Here is a 20,767-nt window from a genome sequence, read left to right as displayed (position 1 = left end):
CTACCTGAGAGCTTAGATATTGGTGTTATAAATGCACATAATAGAAGTGTTTTGAACTGTTGAACAGTATTTAATTAGCAAATGTAAGTTCGCTACGAGCATCAAAAAGCTGCCTTTGGAAACTACTGTTGTGTGTCTTTTGTCTGTGTTTGCCTGATGAGGAGGACTTAAAGGGAAACAGGTGGTTTTGCATTGATGGTATCTGAAGCAAGCCACGGTATACGTGGCTCAATGGCAGCATTGTGTTCAGCTTGGCTGAGGCCCCCCGTGGAACTGTCATGCTGCTCAGGTAAAGAATTTTGCATCAGAGATTGTTTTTTAAATAGTGGTCTTAAGTTAGCTTAGTTTCTTGTAAATGCTGTGATAAATAAAATAAAAAATACAGGGTGCTGACTTGTAAAGAGTTAGCAGAAAACTGACTGTGAAAAATATAGTTTTTTTTACGCCCAGGGATCAGGTTTTGCCAAAGCAAGACTTAGTTTAATCATCAGTCTGGAAGTCCAAATCAGACTTTTTTATCTTAAGGGACACATTACTGGATGGTTTTTCCTCCAAAGTTTTAATTAATGTTCTTTGGTTTCATTATGTCAGATTTTCATATTTGGCTTAATTTAGATGCCCAAATACCAAATCCAAGGTTTTTATGACCAAGTTTGATTTAAATGACCATCGTTAGTTCTTTACCATTCAATAACCAACATCCGAGTTCTGCAGATAAAAGCAGGACTTCAGTTACAAACTGTGACCCATTTCACAACATTCTGCAAATGTTCCCATTTTTATGGATGTACTATCTGTGATGTATGTGTTATTTTTTGGTGTTGTTTTTATAAATGTACACAGTGACATGGATGGAGGGATCAGTTTAGAAAACTGGTTCTTGTGAAAAGACCAAATATTTGTCTGCTTAGCCTATTTTTGAGCTAGTTTATTTTTTGACAAAATAGAACAAACAGCCCGATTACAGATTATTCCATAACAACTAATAAATCAGAAGGATGTGAATAATCTGCTGAAGTGAGAATGACATTTATTTTATATAAATAAATGTTATTTAAGCTGTATATAAATCAGCATTTGCTTAATTTTACACATGCTTCCTCTGTAACATGATGTGTGTTGGTTTTGGAATCTGACGAGGACAATAATGTTTTGATCCATTTTTGAGTCACAGATTTTAATTAGAGTTCAAGCACTTTTATGTGTGTCAATGGTCGGGTTAACACTGTCAATAAAAAAACAAGACTTTTGAATTATTAAAAAGTAAAGAGCCAGTGTTCAGATTATACGTGCTTCTTTGTCAAATTTTGTATTGTATCATGTTACGACAGTTTCGCTCTTGTTTACAGTATAGTAACACGCTTATTAGGCACGGTTTATTTTAAATAGGTGATAGTACTCAAAAATACAGAGCTGTAATATAATTATTAGCAAAAGCATACAGTGTTTGTCGTGATTTATTCATAAACAAGACCTTGTTTGTCATGATTCCGTGAATGACGGTAAACAATGGGATAATGGGAACGCTTGGTTACCCAGTGTAATTTTTTTACTTTTCCGGTGTTGTAATAAAACAACTTCCAGAGGTAGTGCACCTCTTCACGTAAATCAATCAATCAATCTGTCAATCAATCAATCAATCAATCAATCAATCAATCAATGTTTATTTATATAGCGCTTTCCACCACCCTCAAAGGGTGGCCAAGGTGCTGGATGAAAAAAGTAACAAAGATAAAAGTAGCAAGTCATAAAAACATTAAAACAAAATAAGAACAGAGACATTTGTGAGAACAATAAAATGTAAATGAGATAAAATTCAGATAAAAGAAAATTAAAATTAAGTATTTAAAAGAAAGCTAAAAACAAAACAATAAAAAAACTGAAACAAAAAGCATTAGGACAAGGTCATCCTAAAAAATTTGTCTTCAACCCACTCTTAAAAACTGCCAGTAAACAGTCTGTGACATAGTAATTATTCTGCGCAAGCACATTTTTCCAAAGTAGCACATATCGACAAGTAGCATGGATAGTCGAAACACTGGCCCAAGGCATATGCAAATTAAGTGACTGCTTTCACCTACACCACTAGGTGGCCCCCAAGAGCACCAAGATGACATGAGAAAATAAGTTTTAATAACTTCAAATAATGCAAAATAAATCATATTTCAACAATTTATCTATTTTCTGAAGTGCCATTCAGTTTTATTTTGTAGTGCAGCATATTTTACATGTTTCAAATTTTAAGAACAAAAGATACTAAACCTAAATTTTTACAAAAAATTCAGTAAATGTCTGCTGGTGGGTCTTTCAAATAGTTAAATAATTATACCACACTTAAATAAATAATGTGTTGCGGCTTCGTAACATATAACCATAAAAATCGGGTCTAAAATACATGGGAGCGGGACTAACTCTCTGACCGACGCCATATTAGATGCCAAGTTTCCTTCTACGGGAACTCGTGAGGAAAAAACATATTTACTAATTTGTACCAAATAATACATGATAAACGTTGTTTTACAGATTTACCTCTTCACTTGTTGCCATTTGTGAAAGGATGTCTGATGTGCTTGTCATTTTCTGGAGTTTACTCTCCTAGGGATTTTTGACCCTAATGGCCATCCGTTGGTAATGTCTTACTCGAACACAAAAATACTGCATTCTCGCCAGTGAAAATATACATAGTCAGTTTAAACAACACCCTGAATTTCATAATGCAAATTAATTAGAGCATTATTGTTTGTTTTCTGCTCTGGTAAACTTAAAATCAATATCCATAATAGCATTTGTGTGCTGTAAGCTAATTACAAAAAAAAAGAAAAAAAAGAAAAAAAAAGACACTAATGATAGTGGGGGTGTTACACAAATGTGTAGCCTAGGAATGATGAATCATCTGGTGTTGACTTGTTTGTAATGGGGGGCCCCAAAGGGAAACCTGCTCAGGGCCCCACAAAGGCTTGGGCCGGCCCTGAATAAAACAAATCTGCTGATATTCTAGTGGAATATCAAAGATTACTGAGTAAATACTCCTGCTTCCTGACTCTTGTCTCTAAACCATGACATGCAGAGAGAGAACGATGTGGATTAAAACAGGGATTAATGTGGGATTGTTTAACTGAAGGCTGTTGCCAAGGATCCCCAAAATAGTGAGAGTGAATTACAGAGAAACAAGGACCCCATTCAGGTTTGAATTCTTTCTGTGTGCTTCACATCCCAGCTGAGAGAAAGCCTCTTTAGAGCAAACAGCTGCTGGTCAAGCAGCTCATTCTGCTGATGTTATTTCCACATCAGCGCAGCAGGTGTTCCTACATCACCCAGCAGAAAAAAGCTCTCAATGAAAAGCTTTTTCAGCAAGTTTTCTTTCTTGTCCCTCGAGACATCCTGTGGTGTACAGAATACTGCTGGCACTATGGAGTTTTGAATTTAACCGTGGGGGGTGGGGGTAAATAATTTTGTTGCACCGATGAAGGTTCTCATGTTTAATTCCCCCTTTTTTGCCCTTTCATGTGACTTGAATCTTGTACAAAACAAATGAAGTGGACAAATGTACAACCAAATGTCAACAAACCTAACTGATTCTGTTTACAATATTAGAGAAAGAAATGTCCACCTCCACCATGTCAAACTAAACCCTACAGATAAAGATCAACAAACAGAATAAAATCTACCTACCAGAGTTGGTGATGTTTATGGATTCATCCCTACTGGGTCACATTAACGTTGTCCTAAAACAGACGTTGTTTCTTTACATTTAATGTACGCAACTCCTAAAATGCACTAACTCCAACTGTTTATATGCTGAGAACACATTCCTTCAGACTTGCAGCTGCGATGATGGAGGACAGCTGGACTGTAGCTGACACTATAATGGGTTTGGCTCATCCTCAAATTTTTACAAACTTTTGTTCTTTTTTTAACTTTTGTTCCCTAAAATCTTATTAAATATTTTAAGTAGAGCTTTATATAGTGATGTTTTAGTGCACAGACTACTCAGTGTTCATCTGCAGTGCCTCTTTTTTCGATTAGTCTGCTCTGCCGCTGACATTTAGACTTCTTGCTCCAAGCATCATGACATGTGACTGGTGTACAGACACCTACAGTGTGCTCCTGAGCACTCGGATTCAATGACTCCACTTGTGCAGCATGAGGGAGGGGAAAGAGAGCGCAGAGAAAACAGGAAACCCGCCCTCCTCTTGATTAGCATTTTGGGCTTCTACCCGTGTCACTCTTCTCTTACACATCTCTTTTTAAGCTTTTTGCAGAAATATCTTTTAGGAAATTAACTAATAATTTGTTTTAGAAAGTCAAACAAGTTCATATCGATTTTGGCTTTTTAATTAACCTGGATTTTCCCTCAGGTGTGACTCAATGGAATTGAAGAAATCCTCTGTTCCTCCACTGTTCTCTATGCTGCACAAGCTCAGCATGATGTGCACACACACACACACACACACACACACACACACACACACACACACACACACACACACACACACACACACACACACACACACACACACACACACACACACACACACACACACACACACACACACACACACACACACACACACACACACACACACTGTGGACTCCTACTTTTCTGAATGCACACTACATTTCCTCTTACTGGCTGCTTGTCTTGGTAAATACATCCTGGAGAGAGGGGATGGAACACAGAGTGCCCTCATATGGCTAAAGTGTTGCTGAAAGAAGCCTTGTGTGCCTCAGCAGCATACAGTCAGGATGTCTAACCCTAGCCCTAACTCTCAGGATACAAACACAACACTAATATTGAAACCTAAATTATTAAAACTTGATTAAAGTATCTACACAGATTCACATTTTACTAAAACATTTAGGGTTTCTTAAAAGACTAATGATTCGTTTCCTTTGTTCTTATTTCGTATGTGTCCTGTAGGGGGCAGTAGACCCTATGTATCATAAACATCATTAGATGTAGCTGTACTATCTCTATGTGTAAATAAAGATAGTGTGTGTGTGTGTGTGTGTGTGTGTGTGTGTGTGTGTGTGTGTGTGTGTGTGTGTGTGTGTGCTTGCTTAATGGCAGAGGATAGCTACCCTACTGAACTTGACCAAATTCTCATATTTATTTAGTCTGGCTTGCCAGGCTAGAGGATAGCAGCAGTAGCACACAACATACATCACAGGAGAGTTTAATTGTAAATTAAGATAAATATTGCACATAATGACAATAGTAGTAGTATTATTGCACATGTCGCTGACGATATTTGTAGTGGAATGTTACAGATGTATGGGTTACATGCTCCCAGTGACCATTATAGAGTCTAACAGCGGTAGGAAGGAAAGACCTCCTTCACACAGCGAGGATGGATCTGTCTGTCACTGAAGCCTTTCTCCAGAGCAGACAGGTTGTCCTGCAGGAGTGTGACTCGTGGTTCAGCATTGATCTGAGTTTTGCCAGCACCCTCTTGTCCCTCTTGTCCCCCACCTCTTGTACAGAGTCCAGAGGACAGCCCAGGACAGAGCTGGACTTCTTTATCAACCTGTTCAGCTTCTTCCTCTCTCTTTCTGTGATGCTGCTGATCCAACAGACCAAACCATACACGGAGTCATAGAAGGTCTTCAGTAGTGTCCCTTTCACACCAATGGACTGCAGTCTCCTCAGGAGACTGTTTGTGTTTGTGCACGTGTGTGTTTGTGCATGAAACATCATAGAGCATCATCATCATCATAGAGCACCCTATAAATAGGGGTGGAACACACAACGGCCACAGTAGCTCACTGAGTGCTTGAGAGAGAGACACCTCCATAGGCTGTATACGTCCAACTGACAACCAGTTACTGAACATTCTAATAAACATCAACTCATGCTTTCAAATGGTCTCAACCAGCTTTCTTTCAAAGTTTCCATATGGGCGATTTCCAGAAGATTTTGCGGGAATAGGATGCCACCATTATTTACCTAGCTAACAAACTTAGAGAAGAGGACAAAATTAACTTTCAGCTTAAGGTGATACTGACACAAAAAGCAACTAGAACAATTTCATCTCAGACAGAAAACATTGTTGGAGAAATCGCCACTCAAACTGAGTGTCGGTTCCCACATAGCGCTTTCTCTGAGCTAGTTTGTGGTTCTGATTGGCAATCAGACACTGAAAACATAAAACTCATGGATTAAGAGAGGAACCAACAGTCTGCTAAAGACATCTTTCATGTAAAAAGAGAAGAATGTGAGACAGAGATTCAATTTTACGCAGAACAAGATGTTGAAACATTTACAGAATTGTTACCTTCAACACCGGAAGCACGAGACAACCAGACATCAGAAGCTTCATCTGATTATGGATTTACTGAAAAGGACATCATACCAGATCTTGAAGTTAGACAAATTTTAACTGAAAACAGGGAGCCAGAGGAAAATAAATGTATTTCCACTGAGTTTGCTGGAAGAAAGTTAGAAGAAACAGAACACGACTTGATGCCTGACGCAGTTCAAGAAGGAGTTCTTGAAAATATCAAAGACGTTTTAATCCAGATGTCCTCTGAATCTGAATCATTTCAAGACCTTTCACGTTCAGAGATACAAGAGGTTTCGTTGCCACTTACAGAGGAACCTTCAGAGATCGTAACAAACTCTGAACCTTTAGAACCAGAGGAACCAAACGTTGCTCCAACTCAGTCTAAAGTGTAGGGTTTAGGAAATTGAGTGCTTTAAAAGCTCAATATATATATTACCTCTACTTATGACCAATAAACTGTGATACTTCGTCGTCTTCGTCGTCTTCGTCTTCCTCCGCTTATCCGGGTCCGGGTCGCGGGGGCAGCATCCCAACTAGGGAGCTCCAGGCCGTCCTCTTCCCGGCCTTGTCCACCAGCTCCTCCGGCAGGACCCCAAGGCGTTCCCGGACCAGATTGGAGATGTAACCTCTCCAACGTGTCCTGGGTCGACCCGGGGGCCTCCTGCCGGCAGGACATGCCCGAAACACCTCCCCGGGGAGGCGTCCAGGAGGCATCCTGACCAGATGCCCAAACCACCTCAACTGGCTCCTTTCGATCCGGAGGAGCAGCGGTTCTACTCCGAGTCCCTCCCGAATGTCCGAGCTCCTCACCCTATCTCTAAGGCTGAGCCCGGCCACCCTACGGAGGAAACTAATTTCGGCCGCTTGTATCCGCGATCTCGTTCTTTCGGTCATTACCCAAAGCTCATGACCATAGGTGAGGATTGGGACGTAGATCGACCGGTAAATCGAGAGCCTGGCTTTCTGGCTCAGCTCCCTCTTCCCCACGACAGATCGGCTCAGCGTCCGCATCACTGCAGACGCCGAACCAATCCGCCTGTCGATCTCCCGATCCCTCCTACCCTCACTCGTGAACAAGACCCCGAGATACTTAAACTCCTCCACTTGAGGTAGGACCTCTCCCCCGACCCGGAGGTGGCAAGCCACCTTTTTCCGGTCGAGAACCATGGTCTCAGATTTGGAGGTGCTGATCCTCATCCCAGCCGCTTCACATTCGGCCGCGATACTGTGAACCGAAAAACTGTGATACTCTATCTAAATATAGAATATCAACCTTGCTTGGTCTTTACGGTGTTTAATCAGAAGATTCTAGGATTCTTTATTTATTAGGGGATTGTACACACTTCGTTTTGATTCAGAAAAGTGTCAGGTTTATAAAAGTAAGAATTTATTTTACAAACAATTAAAACATGGCAAGTTAACTAGCATTTACTTTGATGGATGGAACTAGATGTGATGTAGGAACCTATGTGTGAAAGGTGTTAGTCAGAACTTCCGTATCTAGGAGAGATGAGTTATGGATGTAAAAGAATTTGGTTTGCGTTAAGCTATGAAGTTGATTATTATCAAAACACATCAGACGCACTCTGTCATGTCTACGTACCCACTCGAAGACCCTCGTGTGTCATGATGTGACGGTGGAGATGGCGGACCAAGTGTGGTGGAGGGTTCCAGGAGGCAGAAGAGCAAGCACGGATGAAATAAAAACGGATTTAATAGCAACAGGAGCGACAGAACAAAACGAGACATGCACATACAATGATCCGACAAAGGACAGGAACAAAACAGGTGGTATAAATACACAAGGCTAGTTAGGAAAACATGGGCAGGTTAACGAGAGACAGGTGAGAACAATATGGACTAATCAGGGCAGGAGAGAGACACAGTCAGGAGGGCAGGGGCAGATCGTGACAGCAACCCCCCCCCCCCCCCCCAAGGGGCGAATACCAGACGCCCACAAGGCCACACAACACAGGAGACTGGGAACACTTGACTGGACTCGGGACAGGGACTCGAAGGCTTGAGTGGAACACAAAGACTTGACTGGACAGGAAACAAACTGCAGCAGCAGGGGTGGGACCCAGCAGGAACTGCAGCAGCAGGCATAGGACCCAGCAGGAATTGCAGCGTGAAGGGCCTGCAGGCATAGACCCTGCAGGCGTGGACCAGGAAGTGGGACGAAACAGCAGGAGCGACGCGAGGAAGCCCAGCTCGGCGGCAGGTTCTCGACATATGGTCAGAGCAAGTGCGCATCATGACCAGCTGGGTCCATCGGCGGAGGCTCGGGTGAAGGGAAGCAGACCACAGAGCAGGAAGACCAGCCCTACCACCCCGGGGAATGATGGCATGCATAGGGGGTTTTACCTCCATCAGAGAACTCTAGGAACCGCAGCTTCCATGAAGAACAGGACGGGGCAAAACAGCAGGAGAGGAGAATGACCCCGACCACCCCGAAAACAGCTAGGATGCGCCGGAATCTCCCAGAGGGCTCGACCACCCTGAGAACAGGTAGGATGCGCCGAAAAACCAAAAACTCCAGGCCGAAATCTCCCTCCGCTGAAAGGGACAAAAAGAAAAAATAATCCTCCAGAACAGAATGGAAAGCTCACCACAGGTCCAGGTTGGTCGGATCATTCTGTCATGACGTGAAGGTGGAGATGGCGGACCAAGTGTGGTGGTGGGTTCCGGAAGCAGAAGAGCAGGCACGGATGAAATAAAAATGGATTTAATGGCAACGGGAGCGACAGGACAAAACGAGACATGCACATACAATGATCCGACAAAGGACAGGAGCAAAACAGGTGGTATAAATACACAAGGCTAGTTAGGAAAACATGGGTAGATTAACGAGGGACAGGTGAGAACAATATGGACTAATCAGGGCAGGAGAGAGACACAGTCAGGAGGGTAGGGGCAGGGGAAGATCGTGACATCGTGATAGATCCGGAATGTCGAAGTCCTTGGACTTCCAGGCACCGAGGTCCGTAGAAGAACCTGCAGCACTACTAAACCGGTCTTAGAGTTGTCTCCAGGTCACAACAGTGGATGGAACTGCGCGTCTGGGACTCTTTAAGGAGTCGGAACAATATCAGCTTGTTCTGCAGGAACTGTTTGCTGTGTGAGCTTCGCAGGTGCAAAAAATGTGACGACATGTCAAAAGCTTTGACGGGTTAAAAAGGTGTTGCTTCATATGGCCGGTCTGAAACTTTCTCTAGAACTGATAAATCACCCAGAGTGATCCAGTTTTAATGTTCTCATGTTATGATTTGTGTAGCCAACCAGAGGTTGACAAGTTTGAGGAATGTTAACAAGACAACTCAGAAACGTCTTTGATCCGGAGGTTCTGATCTGGGTAAAGGACTATTTATGTGTCACTTTGTTCTTGTGTGAGTGCAAATGTTGATGACCTTGTCATATTAAAATGCTGAAACAAATTTCAATCACTGTAATCATAACATAACATTCATTTCAAACTTCAATCACTGAGCACAGATTAATGAAACATTTCATTATATTATAATTATTATAAGTAGCTATTAACAAATGTTTATTTAATGATTATTTTGCTTATAAATTTTAGAAGTTCATATTTAATTTAGGAAATCTGGGCTGCGAGTGTTCCTCATATGAAGGCATGAAGAATCCTGAAAGATTGAACCTTGAGGAGAGAACATTGTTGTTGACATTTCGTTATCTGTGTTCAGAGCTGCAGGCTTTTAGCTCCAGCTGGTGGGATGAAGGCAGGCTGATTAAAAGGGGACACATGCAGTCTCGTGTCTCCTTTTTGACCAGATGTTGAATGGTCAAACTTACCTAAAAACTGACCACTGCTGGACGTTACAAAAGGAAAGAAGAAACGGGGTAAAAACAAGAACATCCCTAGACCTCAAACTCTTTCAGATCTGGAAACATTTGAGAAATGATCATTTCCTGATCTGTTGGCTGTGTTTGAGACAGAAAACAAATTTGACATCTGACAGATTTGGCTTTTCAAAAGGTCGAATCTTCTCACGTCTCAGAGCCAGAAGGGGAAACATCACCCGTTAAGAAGACTTCTGGTAGGAGACGTTTGAAGATGTGCTAGATCACACAGTTTCAGCCCAAAATGAAGTTTCAGCTCCTCTTAACTACAGATTTCGAATCAGCTCTGAATCTGCCAGTTTCGGAGCAACATGAAGTGTCATTACCAATTACAGAGGAGCCGTCAGAGATCGTAACAAACTCTGAACCTCTAGAACCGGAGAAACCAAAGCTTCCTCCACCTAGGCCCAAGGGAAAAAAGAAATGAGACAAAAAGAAGGAAGTCTTCAGAGCTCAAACTCCCCCTGATTGGGAAACTCTTCAACATCTGTCATTTTCTGACCTGCTGAGTGGATTTGAGACTGAAAACAGATTTGACGTCCTACGAACGGCTTTGTCCTTTGAAATCATGGATTCTAATTATAATCAAAAGTCCTACAAAAACTTGTTCCAGGAGGAAAAAAGGGAGCAACCGCAATATCTGACACCTGCCCATAGACACCGCCGATTTATACGTATATGCAGAGATTTTCTATCTCAGGGGCACCGCCAGTGAAGAAATTGAATTAGCTTCTGTCCCAACATCCTCTGAAGCTGTCCACAATCAGTTTCAGACCAAAATTACATTTCAGCATCTTAGATTGTGAATCAGTTCAAAATCTGTCAGTTTCTGCAGAACAACAACAACAGAGAAGTTTTCAAAAGCCAACACAAAAACTCAATTATATTAGAATAAAAAATAAAATAAAATAAAATAAAGTAAAAAAAAATCCTAACCCTCCCCTTCGATGAATCACCACCTTAACGCGGTGGAGGGGTTTGCATACCCCCGTGATCCTGAGGTTTGAGGTTTTCAAGGGAGTCTCTGGTGTGGTCTCCCATGATATCCTGGTCTCAGGTGAGGGGTCAGTATGGCCTCTGTATTTTTTAAAGACCAGTCTGAATCACAAACATGCTTGGTGCAGATTCTGCTTCATGTTTTTTTGTCACAACCAAAAGCTGAAGGGTACTCTCAGTAATGAGACGGGGTTCAACTCTCTGTGGTGCCTTGCTCGTTGGCCTGATATTTTAATGTAAACACACACTCCATCCAACTCATTCTAATCATCAATATGTTCTGTTCAGCATCTCAGAATCCAACGCCATTCTGGCTACGGAAAGCTGTTTGGCTCAAACCTGTTTGCTGTGTCAGACTGAGGTGGAATCATGTTGACATTATAAAAACAACAACCCTTTTTTTATTTACTGTTTGTTGTTTTAACACAAATCAGTTGTTTGTTTTTGCTGCTCAGGGATGTGGATGACAAAGAGAGAATGCATTGAACAGAAAGAGAGACAGTTGAGTCATCTCAGGTTCAACCATGACAGAACTGCTACTACGTGACCCTGCCCAGTACTGACACAATCAGGTCGTTTTAAAGCCAACGGGTCTCACTGCAGAACCTTAGAAACCTTGAAGTTGATCATAAACAGGTCACAAGTTTCCTTTCTTGTCTGTTTGGCAGAAAATGTAATAATTTATGAGAAGTTCAAATGAGAAACAAGATCAGGATGCATCTCATCTCCTCTGAGTTGTGTGTGTGTGTGTGTGTGTGTGTGTGTGTGTGTGTGTGTGTGTGTGTGTGTGTGTGTGCGTGCGTGTGTGCGTGGCACAACACAGGAAAGCCACCTCTTCAGGTTAAGACTCTGCAGTCCACCTACACCTGCAGGACAAGGGACACACTTTTGAAGATGACAAAGTACATATTCTGGACAGAGAAGATGGATGGTTTGAGAGAGGAGTAAAATAAGCTGTGTCAAACACAAAAAAAACCCACTTTAAATAGGGAAGGGGGCTTAGATTTCACCTTTCCAGTACCTATAATGCAGCTTTGAATCTCATTCTTTAGCAGTTTGAGTCTAGGTCACATACATCTAATCAACACAACGACTCATCAGAGGATGGAGAGGCGGGGTACCGAGAGTAGTTTCTGCTCATTACAGTTTTTCACAGACGCTAGGACACATTTCTCAGTACTTGGTTCACTTTTGCAAAACTCTTCACACAATTCTCCTAACTTACTTTCAGCTTGGCAAAGCAGTTCATTCACAATGCACTACAACTATCAAAACACTTCATTCAGCTCTCAAATAAACACTCTTCCAGAACACTAGCATAGGTTGACAGCCGACAAACACACTTTGTCTCCCACTAAACAATGACCTAAGAAACACTGACACTAACAACACGTCTCTGTTTCTAATTGCCATATTTATTGTTCATAACTGCAATATATGTTACCGGAATCAGACATGATGCAGAAATCATCAATATTTTATGTTGTTTATTAATTTTTATGTTTTTGCTCATTCAAAAATACAAGAATTTGCATACACACATCCACTGATACATATACAATAGACTGATATGTCCAGGCATCCATATACCTCGCCTCCTCCCTGACACCAGAAGGACAACGAAACACCCCTGAGAGCAGACCAGGAGATCAGAACCGGTTTGAAGCAAACAAGTCTTTATTTCCTTTTCTTTTTGTTTCAACAAAAATGGGAAAGCAAAAAGGCAGGGAGGAATCACTCAGAGTCCCAACTCCAAAACCTCTCCAAAAAACTGGGGAGCAAAAACAGAGAAGCTAGAAAAAAAGGTTATCCAAAAATCCTAATTACAGGTGTGAGACAAGGCCACGGGTCGAAGCTGGTTCAGGAGATCACTTTTTTGGCTGGGTCCATGTTTGCATCACAACACAAACCTATTCAGCAGTTGTCTCCATTTGTAATGAAATAGAAAGAGCAACACCTGTGTAGATGTTCATCTGCAATAAGAATAAGCTGTGGCAGGTAAAACTGCATTTTTAGATTGAAAATATGCTTTATTAAAATAATGCTGTTGAATGTTGCTGTATTATTCAGTTTTCATTATGTTATAGTTTTGAACATAAGTTTAACTGTTTTGAAAACAGTATGTTAGCACGTGCGAAACGTCCTGTGCGTACAAACATTTTTGGCAGTTCTTGTGTCTGAGTAAGAAAATAATTCTGGAAATCTGAGAGACATAGCCACTGAATGCATTTTGTGCCAAAACAAAGATAATTGTATGTGCGTGTTTGTATGTGTTTGTGCATGTGTGTGTGTGTGTGTGTGTGTGTGTGTGTGTGTGTGTGTTTATTCACAAAACACTGCTTGTGCATCGAAACAGACTCAATATTTTTCTGCATTTTATTTTATTCTCTCGTGCTCTAATTGTTTGATTTTACAAACACCTGGCACCTAATTAAGAATCAATAATTATTATAAATTATTTCAATTAACCAAGAAGTTGAGGTTTCTTCTTTATTTGAAAAGGAGTGTGAAGTAACACACACACACACACACACACACACACACACACACACACACACACACACACACACACACGCACGCACACGCACGCACGCAAGCGCACGCACACACACACATACACACACGCACGCACACGCGCACGCACACGCGCGCACACACACACACACACACACACACACACACACACACACACACACACACACACACACACACACACACACACAGAACCCTTTTTAAATGTTGGCTGGAAACACCTCCAGGGCTTTTCTCCCAGACTCACCTGTACCATTGTTCCCTATGCTCTTCCTGTGTGAGGAGCCTGTGTTGTTTGAATACAATGGGGTCAGGAAAATCAGTGCACCTATTAGACAGACACTCCATCATCATGACAGAGAGGACCGGCAGCAAATGGGAGAAACATTCAATGCCCAATAACACTGTTTTGTAGTGATGCTTCTGTGCAGTAAAACATATATGAAGCATGATTTACAGAAGGGCTGACTGTGTTTTTGTTGTGCTGGACTTTTACGTCATTTCTACTCTAATTGCGTTCAATATTACACAAATTCTGCTTATTTCAAATTTGAAATGGACTCAATAGTTTATTTGACTTATGCAATTGTGATGTTTTACATTGTGGGAAAACAAAACAGAAAATAAACTCAGAATACCAAAAGTGAAAGTTTTTGGGGATAAATCCTCTTAATTACAAAATAAAACTCCTAAATAAAAACATGTATTGTAGAAATGAGTTAGCTCTAAACATTGCATTAAAATGTTAAGTTAAGCTGTTAGAATAATTGGTCACTAGGGGGCAGCTGAGGCAAATGAAAAGTGATCATCAGGTGAGTGCTTTCCTATTTTTAGGTTTTGTTTTATTTTCTCCTGCTCCCTCTCCAGTCATATTAACCATATTAGGCATTTTTATTTTGTGTTTTTATAACATAATGTATTATAATTGAGATGAATAAATGAAAAAAATATTCCAAGCCACCATATGTATTCATGGGCTAAGATGCATCTTTTCGGCAGAAAGTTACATAATCTTTGCTTTTGTTTCAGTTTTTCCAAATAAATAAAACCTAAATGGAACATTTAATAAAATTCAAATTAATTTACTTGTCCCAGTTTACGTGTGACATTTGTTTCACGTAAAACAAAAACATCTTAAAATAAAGATGAAACTCATTCATAAAAATAAAAAACTAAAGCAAAGAAACCAACTAAAATCGTAAAGCAGAATAAGTCAGCTAATTAAAACACACACATATGCTTTTAAAGGCTTCAGCATTTGAATAACAGGATGCTTTGGAACAGTCTGTTCTGGATGCTGTGAACTCTGAGTCAACCTCTGTGTCTTCACAAACAATTGTCAATGTTAACTTATCCCATGTTGCCTCCTCCACACTCCATTGTCAATCAGTCTGTTGGTGCGGCCCTCTCAGGTTGCATGAGCTATGATTAGCAATTTCTACCATTATCCCCCCCCCCCCCCCCCCCCCCGCCTGCATAATTCATGCTCTTTGTTCCTTTGGACTGTCTGTTGAAGAGAACACGAGAGGGGAATCCCACCCTGTTCTGTTGGGGGATAAAAAAATGTATTGTTGCGTCTTTAATTATCCAACCAATGAGCTATTTATTATTGATGAAGGGTGTTTTTAGGTGCAGGGCAGCCCCTTCACCACCAAGTAAATGGAGTATAGTGGAATGTGTTGGCTCGTTACTTTGTTGGTTTGTTGATATTCTTTCACATAGCATATTTTGTTTCTTCTTGGTTCTTTGTTGTTTTAAATGAAAAATATAAGGTTAGCTCCAGAGCAAATAGTTACTAAACTGAAATTATGAATTGTTGTCGATATTTACCCAACATCATCTCTTCTTTTCCTGGAATGATTAAAAAATATTCAAAAACAGGAACTAAACACAGAGAAAGCAATTTGCGCTTGATTGCGTCCCTTATTAACTGCCATGTTTTCCTCTGTTGTGTTTTCATCTCAAAGCAGGACAATAATGACCACTTCTGAGTGACTGACCATGGGAATGAGCACAGCTTCTCTTCATCGCTGTGTGGGCGTAAGTCAGATTGTCAAACTCTGCAAGAACACACACACACACACACACACACACACACACACACACACACACACACACACACACACACACACACACACACACACACACACACTCAGGGTTACAGAGTTGAGTCTGCTTTATGTCTCCAACCTTTGATTCGCCGCTCAATGAAACTCATGACCGTTTTAATTAAGGGGAAAATACACTGATAGTGTAGCATGTGGAAATCCTCCCGCCATGCACATAAAGCGCGTTTATGCTTTCCTTACTGTCGACACAAGGCTGGCCTCCTTTTGTCACACACACAATCAGTTGGCATTTACTTTCTTTGGCTTTTTGTGCTCTTGTTGTTCTTTAAGCAAAGCTTGGCATGCGGTCTTGTGCTAATGACAGGAATTATTGCACTTAAAGGTTTGCATGCCTTGAGCAGATTATTAACTGAGACACAAAGACTGAAAAAAATCAAGTTGTAAAATAAATTTATGACAAAAAAATGTAAATAAGATCAAAAATCTGCATCATTGGCTGCGGTTGATTGATTTATTTGAGTATAATTATTGTAGTTTACCATACTTAAATTAGCTTGTTGACTTTTAGTAAAACTGTTCATCTGATCACTTATAATGAAGTAAGGAGAGAAACCTTTTCACACATAACCTCCTAAGAAGGTTTTTCACCCCTGCTTATGCACCTCTCAACCAGATTTCCAAACTTCCACCTTCTCTGACCAGACTGAACGTCGTGAGCCGTTTCGTACCTCCTCTCGGTGAGTAAGTCAATGAAACAGACTTGTCGACTTTGGTCATCAGGCTGCGTCCAGAACAGCTGACAGCTGTCTGTAAGCCTCCATGTTAGTCACACAGGTACAGTTTTCTGTTGTTGCTGTATTTTGACAGATGCTTTGCAGAGGTTTGTGTATGCTGGTATGTGACAAGTCCCCGCTTCCTCTGGGGATCAATGCCTGTCCTGTTCGCTCACCGATCTGATGTTTATCTGCTGGTGATCAATCACACCACTGACAGCGAGAGGGTTAGTGTTACCATCCCCTCTGCTTCTGACTGGCTGTCTATAGCCTGCACACAGAGGACAGGTAGCAGCTAATAGGAGCTGGTGCACTAATTAAATATGTGCCACTTTGTGATAAATTAGTGTTGCAAAAAGCTACACGCATCGATAAAATATCTGGAAAAGTTGAGTTGATAATCATACATTTAGAAATAATTTGATTCTACGTTACATGCTGATGTTGTCAAACAGCTGCAAAGCAAGATAAAAAAAGCTCAATAGATCTAACTTGAACCAGGGAAGTAAAAGACAAAAGCAATTTGATGCTGTACGACTGAGTTTTCGGTGCCTCAGCCCAAAACATAGCGTCTGAGTGGCCTTTCCGAACCTAAATAAATGACTGATGAGTCTCCGCTCCCAGTTGGGATTTTAGCTCCTAATGCAGGTGTCAGTAATCCTTCTCAGCCTCTTCAAATGATGTCTTTAGCCTGAGGGAATGCTTGACCAGATTCTTCCCTCGCTGCATAGAAACGGTGTAATCTCTCAATTCCTGACACAGCAAATAAACACAGCACAGAAGGACAGCCTCGCAACTTTATCTTTTACTTCCTTCTACATTGTCTCGGTGACAAGTTCCAGGGAATCTCACCGGAGGAAGAAAAGAGGAGACATATTTCTTGGGTTAGGAGCCCAGAGGGGCTGAGGCGAGGGACTGAAGGTTAAGTGCATGTACTAACGCTCACAAAAAGGAACTTAACACTGTGTGTATGACACTGCGTTTACTTCCTCTTGGCCCATTTGGCCACAGTCTTTGCCTAAAGCAGCACAACTGTTATGTTCTTCTGTTACACAACAGGGGGAAGACAAATGTGTCAGCAATGTGTCACTCAAATGACTGTAGTCCTGCACCTAATAGGAGGTTAATGCCTTTTAACCTGCCTCATAAATTATTTCTTTGAAACCTATGCATAATGACCCAGTCTTCATTTTAACCAGCCAAAGCACTTTTTTTTCTTTTCTACTTATATTTATGTTGCTGTGTTAAATACATTGTCTGTGGACTCCTTGAGGCTCACTCATTTACATTAAAGGTGAAACACTGAAAAAAACGTATCTTATTTCTGATTATAATCGGTCACTTTGAGGTTTTCATGCAGGATGAACATGAAAATATTCACCCATGTCCTGCATTAGCTTCTGATATATTCTTAAAATAGACGTTGGAATGCCAGGATGTCAAAAGCCCGACCGCGTGACTCCACACTGTCACTGAACATTCATGAACTCACCCATCTTTGTTAGGTTAGCATCCTCAAAACAGAAGAGAACGTCGCGACTAGTGGAAGCTAGCCATTAGCATTAGCAACTCCACCACACAGCAGAATTCCTTCAGGCTTGTGCTATTTGTGGAGATTAAACATCAACGTTGCAGAGCAAACGGAGTTAGTGGTAGAGTCGCGTTGGTGTTGGTCAATCAGAGACGAGATGTCCACATACAGGAAATAAGACTCCTAATCCTGCCGCCTGAAGCTACTTTCTCCTCCAGCTGAATTCTCTGTACTGAAACAAGTGCTTCAAGGCTCCCCCCTCCCCCAAGTACGACCTACAAGGCCTTCGTTCCTAATAGAGACCACTGCAAATAAATTAATTAAACAAGTCTTCAACAGCTTTAACCCTCTATGCCAGTTCAAAAGTGAGATCTGTCCAAACAGCAATAGGTTGGACCCTTCTGCAAAACCTAAATCAAGAGTGAGGCAGAAATAGAGAATCGTCTTTATCTCTGACAAACATGCATGCAAAGATCTCACAGTATGGTGGCCCAGAAAGTCCCATTAGTCATCATCACATGTTGGTGAAGTTACATCTCTGCATTTGGCCCATCCTTGTGGGAAACGGTGAGCTGCAGCTGTGGCTGCGCTCGGGGACTATTTGGTGGTTAAACCCCCTAAAGCTGAGTGTTTGCTGAGACAGTGGGTCCCATTTTTTGTTTTTGTTACGACCAGAAGGAACAATAAAAACAACAACTTTCATCATATGCTGTTGAATTGAAAAGGAAATGTTTTTCATTTTATAATAACTTTTGTTGTAGCTTTTGGTGATTTAGTGTTTTGTTGAACATTCTGGGCCACCGTATCAGAGTCTTACTACTTTCACTAGAGCAAAATAAAAACAGATATGATAATCTGATCTGAGTAAAAAAAAAGAGGTCACTAGAATTTCCAGACATAAAATTAATCTGAAAAATGTAATTAGATTAATTAACTATAATTGATAAAAAAGCTAAACAAAGTGGTTATAAAAAAATAGAAGCATATGAGTCAAAGGCATACTATGCAACCTTTTTTCATTTTTTTTTTTTACCATTTTCTTGAGCCAGTATGTACTAAAATGTCACCAGCGCCCTCTGTGGTCAGAACATTCCACTTGCAACTTCAGAGTGTCGGTCTGGTACCTGTTAGACTTATAAGTAAAAGTGGAGTTGATGTGCCTGGAGCTGCATTCTGCTTCCAGCACGTTTCCTGACTTAGATTGTGAAAAAAGCTGATTTGTTTGATTCAGTGATGAATCACTCCTGTAGAGACTAATGAAGGCTGAGGAGACACTTCAGCTTTTAGATCAAGGTGTTAAAAAAAAACAACGCACAGCGAGGAGACAGGTTTCATCTTTGGATTGACCGCAGAGAATTAATAACAGACACCAGGGGTGCTAAAAACAAGCAAAACTGTCTAGTATCCTTTTAAACTCTTCTTTTTGGTTTTGTGCAACTTTTCCTTCTGTTTTCTAGGAATTTTTTGTGTCATCTGGCAACACTCGGACTCGGAAGTTGTTGATTTGACACTTTGTGGGTCAGATATTGGTTTCACCTTGAAAACCCCAGATCTGTACAAAGTTAGCAAAACTATTATGTATAGATAAATAATTAGTTTTTGAAACTGTTGTGATGATTTTTTTAATCTCTATTTAACTTAAAGGTAAGTCCCTCAACATGTTCTGTGAAGGTAATTAACACAATATGAATGAAAACATAATCAAAAGTAGTTTTACCTTGCTGTTCCTAGTTATTTTAATACTTTGAACAAGCTACATTCCTTTCTATTTTATAACTTCACAGGTGCCTACGGTCCACCTTTTAACTCCAGTATAACATGTCTGGATCTGTTTTATATGAACCTAAATTACTTTTGTCTTTACTTATGCTCAGTCTGTAATGCAGCACATATATATACTGTATGAACCATAATTAAAAATAACTATGTTTTATTTCAGTTGATTTTGGCCTTATAATAAGCTCACCTTGTATTACTGTGGCTGATATTTTAATTGTGTTTGCTTTTGCTAACAGCTGATTTCTACCCACACATAAAACCCCAGTTAAAAAGTAATACTTTATTTATTTAAAAAGTAAAGTGCCAAATGGTGAAATATAAAACCTCCATTGGAAGGTCAGAGGGCCATTCATATTTGTTGTATAATGTTTTTCTCAGTGCACAACTCCTTTAGACTTTTTGTCTGAGATCCAGATGCCTCGAATTTTGACTGGATGTGGTCTGGAGGTGATATTTACATTTTCTTTTAATAGATAAGTTGTATTATTATAGTTATTTTTCCTCTTAATTATAATACCTGTGGCAGCAGGGGCTGTAATTCATGTGCACATATTTTATAGTACATAATCATTCACAAACAAGCCCAGTAGGAAACATTTCCAGAGGCTCAAGGGCAAGAACCTGCAGGACGCAAGGGGTTAGACATCTGGTTGCTGGATGAAAATTATTCTTGAAATTTCTACTTATCTACAAATAGTTTATTGCATGAATGTGAAGAGAGTAAACACTAATAAAAGAGTCACATTCTTCACACATTTCTTTTCTTTCTTCCACCTCTGAGGGGCAGCAGAGAACTGCATTAAGTCCAGCAGCAACAAAGCTGTGCAGACCAGAGGCTGAAACAGAAAAACAACAGTGATATGTTTAAATAAAACAGTAAAGAGATATTTCAGTTAAATTATAAGTGTTACTGCATATATATATATATATATATATATATAT

The sequence above is a fragment of the Nothobranchius furzeri genome, chromosome 12 (genome assembly GCF_043380555.1).
Source record: "Nothobranchius furzeri strain GRZ-AD chromosome 12, NfurGRZ-RIMD1, whole genome shotgun sequence".
NCBI classification, from domain to species: Eukaryota; Metazoa; Chordata; class Actinopteri; order Cyprinodontiformes; family Nothobranchiidae; genus Nothobranchius; species Nothobranchius furzeri.
The sequence above is the reverse complement of the archived record's forward strand: the minus strand, read 5'-3'. Positions refer to the sequence as shown.